This window comes from Podarcis vaucheri (genome assembly GCF_965113315.1).
Source record: "Podarcis vaucheri genome assembly, chromosome: 14".
NCBI lineage: Eukaryota > Metazoa > Chordata > Lepidosauria > Squamata > Lacertidae > Podarcis > Podarcis vaucheri.
The window spans coordinates 12,071,441-12,079,004 of NC_138752.1; the positions used below are offsets into that span (position 1 = coordinate 12,071,441).

At 45.6% G+C, this 7,564-nt stretch overlaps 1 long non-coding RNA gene across 1 annotated transcript; it reads left to right on the forward strand.

The window, feature by feature from the left end:
- Positions 1 to 4,230: 4,230 nt before the first annotated feature.
- On the forward strand, positions 4,231 to 6,765 carry LOC309518570. Its single transcript, XR_014213505.1, has 2 exons — positions 4,231 to 5,975; positions 6,008 to 6,765. It is a non-coding gene; the product is annotated as an uncharacterized lncRNA (long non-coding RNA).
- The last annotated feature ends 799 nt before the right edge of the window (positions 6,766 to 7,564 follow it).

Genomic DNA, 7,564 nt, shown 5'->3' on the forward strand with positions numbered 1-7,564 from the left:
TCCGCTAATCCGTCAATAGGCTTGCTTCGCAAGACGAAAAAACTGCTAGACGAAGAGAATCACAGAACGGATTCTTTTCGTCTTGCGAGGCACCACTGTACTGACATTTGCATTTATTGCTATTGCTGGCTGCTGAGACTCAGAGATTCCCAAATAGTGGCTGTAGATTGATCTGTGAGTAGCAGAAGAGCAGTGAGTGAGATACCAGATTGCAAGGGGTGGGTTTATTGTTAATGTAGGGACGCGGGTGGCGCTATGGTCTAAACCACTGAGCCTTTTGGGTTTGCCAATTGGAAGGTCAGAGGTTCGAATCCCTGCGACGGGGTGAGCTCCCGTTGCTCTGTCCCAGCTCCTGCCAACCTAGCAGTTCGAAAGCACGTCAAAGTGCAAGTAGATAAATAGGTACTACTGTGGCGGGAAGGTAAACGGCGTTTCCGTGTGCTCCGGCTTCCATCATGGTGCTCCATTGCACCAGAAGCGGTTTAGTCATGCTGGCCACATGACCTGGAAAGCCGTCTGTGGACAAACCCTGGCTTCCTTGGCCTGAAAGTGAGATGAGCACTGCAACCCCAGCCTTTGACTGGAGTTAATCGTCCAGAAGTCCTTTACCTTTTTACCTTTTTTGTTAATGTACACTCGCTCCAAAGGCAAGCCTGACTCAAGATCCAGTTCTATCAATGAGTCCTCCTTCTAAGAAGCTTTACATAAATGTCATTAGGGCTGCAATCGTACATTTCTTTACCTGGGAGAGAGTCTGCCATTTGCTAAGGTAGAGAGGATTGTACTGTGAAATAGTGGATACAGCAACAGCCAGTTCTTGCCAGTGAATGGGAAAAGGAGGAGGTTAGAAGACGACTAAGGGCTGTTCCACAAATTACACAGGAGCGCACTCCTGTTTGGCACTGGGTGACTCATGGGCTATAGGGGGAGAAATTTGGTTTGGTTCACATTTCAAAGCCAATCTATTGCCTCGGCAGTTTCCAAAATAATGAGAACCAAAACACAGGCATGCTTTCAAATTTGCACTTACCCGAATTCTGTAGTGTAATTCTCAAACTAATGCTTACAGAAGTGCATTGATTAGGTTAAAGTTTACCTACAAATGAATGTGTTGATGAAAATGACATACAAAAATGTGTGGGATTAGGAGTAATTGCTTGCAAAAAGTGTGTTCCTTAGTGAAAACTACATACAAGAACGTGTTTATTAGGAGAAATCCGCACTAAAATGCTGAGGAATTTACATGAGGATTTTGTTTAATCTCAAATTGCGAACTAAATTTGAGATTGGAAAAATGAGAGGCTTCCAAACCTCTTTCTTGTTTGATTTTTGCAAGAATGCATTGCTAACATTTTCACTTTTCGCATCTATTGGTGCACACAAAGATCTTAGACACATAGGTAAGATGCATCAAACGTAATGTGCGAAGAAGCCTAGAGAAAGGGCATTTGCCCAGTTTACCTTTTTTATCTCTGAAGCACATTTTCCATGGTTCAGCAAAAAGCTGGCAGAGCCACAGCAGTGAAAATAGCATAACTCTTTCCTTGGCTGTGGGGAGATTGTGAAAAAAAGCTTTCTAAATTCAAAATGCAATTTAGATATGTCTGTTTCTGTGTGTGCAGACACTAACTTGTAGTCTGCAAAATAACCTTGTGTAGTGAGAAGCACCAGATTACTCCATCTTTTATTTGAAATAATGGCAGCTTATTCTTGATCCCCGCAAGGAAACAAGGAGAGGAAATGTAATCACCCATTTGCTGCTATAAACTCAGTTTAATAAATGGGAATAGAAAACCGAAGCTAGCAAACAGCCTGGCGTTTTTAAATTACTACGGGTCTGAATCCACCCCCAGCAACCTTTCCTTCTCTCTGCTCCCCACCCATTCTTAAGAATATTAGAAGAGCTCGGCTGGGTCAGGCTGAAGGCCCATCTGGTCTAGCGTCCTGTTCTTGCAGTGACCAACTGGATGCCTCTCAGAAACCTGCAAGGAGGACCTGCAAGAGCAGTGCTCTCGCCTCTTGGGTCTTCAGGAGCATACTGACTCCAACAGGTAGACCACAGATGCCATGGCTAATAAATAGCATTTGATAATTTCGTTCTTCATCAATTGGTCCAATCCTATTTTGCTGCCACCCAACCTGGTGACCGTCACTACCTCTTATGGGAAGGGATTGAGTGTTAGATGAAGAAGCACTTTATTTTGTCCATCCTGAATCTTTGTACATTTTATTTAACAAAATTTGTTTACCACTTAAAGAGGAGGAAGAGGAGTTTGGATTTGATATCCCGCTTTATCACTACCCGAAGGAGTCTCAAAGCGGCTAACATTCTCCTTTCCCTTCCTCCCCCACAACAAACACTCTGTGAGGTGAGTGAGGCTGAGAGACTTCAGAGAAGTGTGACTGGCCCAAGGTCACCCAGCAGCTGCATGTGGAGGAGCGGGGATGCGAACCTGGTTCCCCAGATTACGAGTCCACCGCTCTTAACCACTACACCAAGCAGCTTTATCAAATGGCCCCAAGTTCTAGTATTATGAGGGAGAAGTTTTTCTTCCCATCTGCTTTCACAATGGATATTATTATGTACCTGTGTTGTGTCCCCCAACCCCCTTGCTCACCTTTCCCCTGAGCTAAAAGCCCCTAACACTGTATACTTTCCTCATAGTGGGGTCGGTGGATCATTGTTATCGCCCACCCTGCTTCTTTCAGGCTTTCTAGCTCTACAATATTCTTTTTTGGGGGGCTGAGACCACCAGAACTCTGTACACAGTATTCCAGGTGTGGTCTGTCCTGAAATGCAGGCTCCTTCAGCTCCCAGGCAGTCTGTGAGAAGCAATAGGAACCGCGCACGCCTGTGGTCCAGGCACTGTGAAGCAGCTCCCGTTTGCTTCGGCTGAGATCTTCGCTTGCATACAAATGATCGCTTGATATTGCAGTCCTCCAGTAATGAATATGCATCTGTGAGCTCAGCCTCAGGGTAGTAACTTATGACTGACTCATGGCTGTGTTTGTAATCTCTGGAATGCACCGTCAGAGGCAGTCTGGGAGTCATAAGCGGGGGAAAGCGGTGTTGCGCTGAGGTTCTGCCTGTGGGCTTCCCATAAATATCTGCTTGGCTAGTGTGAGAACAGGATGATGCCCGGAGGAGCCCTTGTTCCACCAGGGCTCTCCTTAGGCTCTTATGGAACCCAGCAGGTTTAACTGGGGTCAATGGCTTTTCTCCCCATTAACCTACAATGCTGTTAAAACGCAAGCTGCCTTTTAGCCGGGCAAGAGCTGCAGGGCCCAATTGCACTCATGGAAGGGTAATGAGCAGAAATCATGCAGAAACAGGACGGCAATGTTCTCCTATAAGGCCCTTGTGGGGAAAGCCTGGTGGAAGATGGTCAGGATAGTGGAATCGGGAAAGGAGGGAGCAGTGGGTATGGGGGTCACTTAATCTGCCATGTTCCTTCTGGGGCCAACTGATTTCCAAACATGTATCTCTGAATTCATGCTTTGCAAGGTACATGAGCACTGTGCATTCATAACATTTGCCTGTCCTGTGGCAACTTGGCAAAGTAATATTTGTGTGTCTGTGGCACATCAGCCTTCTGTTGAGCATGCCCATGGATGCAGCTTCTATACAGTGGTACCTCGGGTTAAGAACTTAATTCGTTCTGGAGGTCTGTTCTTAACTTGAAACTGTTCTTAAACTGAAGACCACTTTAGCTATTGGGGCCTCCTGCTGCCGCTGCGCCGCCACTGCACGATTTCTGTTCTCATCCTGAAGCAAAGTTCTTAACCCAAGGTAATATTTCTGGGTTAGCAGAGTCTGTAACCTGAAGCGTATGTAACCCAAGGTACCACTGTAGTTGAGTTGCTTTCTAATACACACAGGGGGACGCAGGTGGCACTGTAGCCTAAACCACTGAGCCTCTTGGGCTTGCCGATCGGAAGGTCGGCGGTTCGAATCCCTGCAATGGAGTGAGCTCTCATTGCTTTGTCCCAGCTTCTGCCAACCTAGCAGTTTGAAAGCACACCAGCGCAAGTGGATAATTAGGTACCATTGCAGCGCCATTTTCATGCACTCTGGCTTCTGTCACAGTGTTCCATTGCACCAGAAGTGGTTTAGTCATGCTGGCCGCATGACCCGGAAAGCTGTCTGTGGACAAACGCTGGCTCCCTCAGCCTCAAAGCGAGATGAGCGCTGTACCCCATAGTCACGTCCAGGGATCCTTTACCTTTTCCCCTCTGCTCGTTATGTGAACGTTTGCATAACGGACAATTTCCTGGGAACGCATTGTGTTCAGAAAGTGGTCCCAGGAAATTGTCCGTTATGCAAACGTTCACATAACGAGCAGATGATTTCCATTGTTTCCTATGGGAATATTTCCAATCCGTGCTCTCTCTCGCCAGTCTTTCTCCCTGAAACTGCTGCAACCAATCAGCAGAAGCCAAACAAGGGAAAAACTGGTTTGTCCAATCTCCTTCCCTCCCTCCCTGGTTTTTGCCCAAAATATCTGACGCCGACCAGCAAAACACAAACAAGTAAGGAAGTGGGCAAACTCTGGCTGTTCAGATATCTGAACCAGCCATTTGTGTAGTGAGGATTGGGTATAATTCTTTGTGTTTGGATAAATGAGATTTCAGATAACAACAGCAGGACTCTTTAGACAGGCTTGTAACAATTTACACACCTGATTTCGTGAGGCAGGTAGTAGTTGTCTCTTGCATGACCAGGCCAGGGAAATTTTAACAAAAAATATTTTGTTCTCTGGCATCCCATTGTAGTCCAAAAGTGATTAACTTGTGTGTGTATGAGAAGGCTGCTAGTAAACCTTCATCTTGTGGTCTAGTCACCTGTGTGAATTTATTTGCAAAGCAGCTCTTATCCTTATTTGCCCTTAACTGGTGCATGTAAGCTTGGGTATGAGTGTTTGGATTCGAGAAAAATTCCATGCTGTTTTCTTAATTCTAGGCACATTGGAGATGAGTTAAATAAATGTGGCTTTTCCTGGAAGTTGGTTACTTAGCAAATCAGTTTCATTCAACAAATACACATGAGATATCTATCAATTCTCCTTCCTGCACACTTGCTGTTGTTGCAGTTAGCAGTGTTCAGTTTAAGTTTCTTTATCTTGACCCCAAGCCAAGAAAGCTCAAGGCAGTAAAATGCATGAAACAAATCAACTGCAATATGCTGTCCATTCCCCCAGGTCAGGAAGATGGGCGCTTGGGAGAGAGCTCAGACGAGGCTCCACCCTGATCTGACAACAGCTTCCTTGTGCTTCTTCCTCCTGAGTAGCTCCTTTGCAGCTAGCCAGACACAGCAATTGGAGTTTGTGCCTGGCTCACTTCCTCTTCTGCTTTTGTCCTGTGGCCCTGGGAGAGATCAGGGGTAGCTGAGGCTGGCCAGAAACCCAAGCAGTTGCTGTGGAGACCTCTAGTCCTTGGGTAGAGATATCTGCATCCATTGGCTCTTCAGGTTCACTGGCAGTGTGAAGATCTGCTGGAAGGTCTTTCTGCTCCTCAAAGGAGACCTCAGGTTCAAGGTCTCTGCCAAGCAGGGCAGGGCAGAATCTTGAGATATATTTAGAACTGGAAAACCATTTTGGAAGATGCAATTCAATGAATTGTTTTCCCCAAACCATCCACGCCTGATATCATGTGTGAAGTCAGGTAAACATGTGGCTGCGAAGGAGCCACATTGGGGAGCTTCAAGTTCACTCACGGTTGCTCCTTGGCAAACAGGGCTCACTAACAATCAGTTGATCAGCCCTGACAGCAAGTCGCTTTGAAGTTGTCCATTTGCAGGTATGGTACGGGTGCATACCGTGGCTGCAAAGTGATAGTTCTTCTCTTTGGAGAAAGCCCTGCCCACCTGTCAAAGTGGCCCAAAGCTACAAGTGGGAGAGGCAAGGATCCAGCCCACCAGGCTGAAAAGCTTCCTCTCCTCTCCATTGATTAGGCAAAAGGATCAAGAGCTTGACTTGGTTTTAGGCAGCTTACTACGTTCCATGAATAGGGATCCGGCCTTAGCAAGGATGCCCTGGCTCATATATTGCTTTCTCCTTATGGTCACCCTGAGAGGGGCATTCTTAAATGTATGAAGCAGAGTGCTGTGTTAATTGATTCTTCTTTGATAAGGGTGCCCTGAATGCCAAGAGCGTAATTATAATTGTAACCTCTGTATATATGATGCTGTGTTTGCATGCGGTCATTCTGTTGGACATCCTATCTGCTTTTTTTAAAAAAAAAAACCGTGTCAAATGTCACTGTTGCAAATGTCCTTTGATCCAAGCCATATAATGGGTATATCATTGTGCACATGTGAGCAACGTTTTGTAAGATTATGCTTTGTTGCTGAACCCAGCCTTGCAGCCCAATTCATCTTCCTTCTCATTTCTCCTTGGCGGACTTTTTGCACTCACAGGAAAAGAAATACAAGAGTCATACTATTTAAGTGATTCATCCTTAGATTATTCGAGTGGAAATATTTTGATCAATTGAAGGTGCCTCTAGTTAGTCAGCATTTAAAAATAATTTTTAATATGTATCAAAAACTTTAGATGACGACTAAAAGGGGAATGCTCTTTAAATACGCCACAACCCATGTATGCCTCTCCTAAAAACAAAGGAAGTGTTCTTTCTCCTCTTTAGAATTATTGTTTTCTCCATATTTTTTATTATTTATTCGCTTTGTAAACTGTTTTGCGGTTTTAAAACAATCGAGCGGGGTATAAATTTCATGACATAAATAAAATAAACGGTCACCCAACAGTGCTATCCTATGCATGTCTACCCTGATGTAAGTTCTACTGGCGACAATGGGACTTGCTCTCAGGTGAGCTAATAGAGGGTTGCACAACCAAACATACACAGATCAGCCCTAGTAAATATTGCAACTAGTTGGTAGGTGAGTGTACACGAGGCTAATTGGAAGCCTGCTATCTGAATAGTTACAAGTGACTGCTTCTTCACATATGTGAATTACATGGTTCTTATCATCACTTTGGCTTGATGTCAGTGATGACAAGCTCCTCTGGAGAGAGAGGGCTCAGCCTGGCATTGTTTGGTTGTCTCTATTAGGCTCCAAGTGATAGGGACGCGGGTGGCGCTGTGGTCTAAACCACTGAGCCTCTTGGATTTGTTGATCCCTTGGATTGGCGGTTCGAATCCCTGCGACGGAGTGAGCTCCCGTTGCTCTGTCCCAGCTCCTGCCAACCTAGCAGTTTGGAAGCATGCCTGTGTAAGTAGATAAATAGGTACCACTGCGGCGGGAAGGTAAACGGCGTTTCCATGCGCTCTGGTTTCCGTCACAGTGTTCCTTTGCACCAGAAGTGGTTTAGTCCTGCTGGCCACATGACCCGGAGCACTGCAACCCCATAGTCGCCTTTGACGACTTAACCGTCCAGGGGTCCTTTACCTTTTTTACCTTATAGACTCCAAGTAACATCTGACAAAATGGTAGGCATTTTACCACACATCCACCCTTACCCAGACACCCAAGGAAGAGGGACACACACACAAACACACCTCCTCACTGTTTCTCAGGAGTTTACCACCACCGATCCAAGATAGA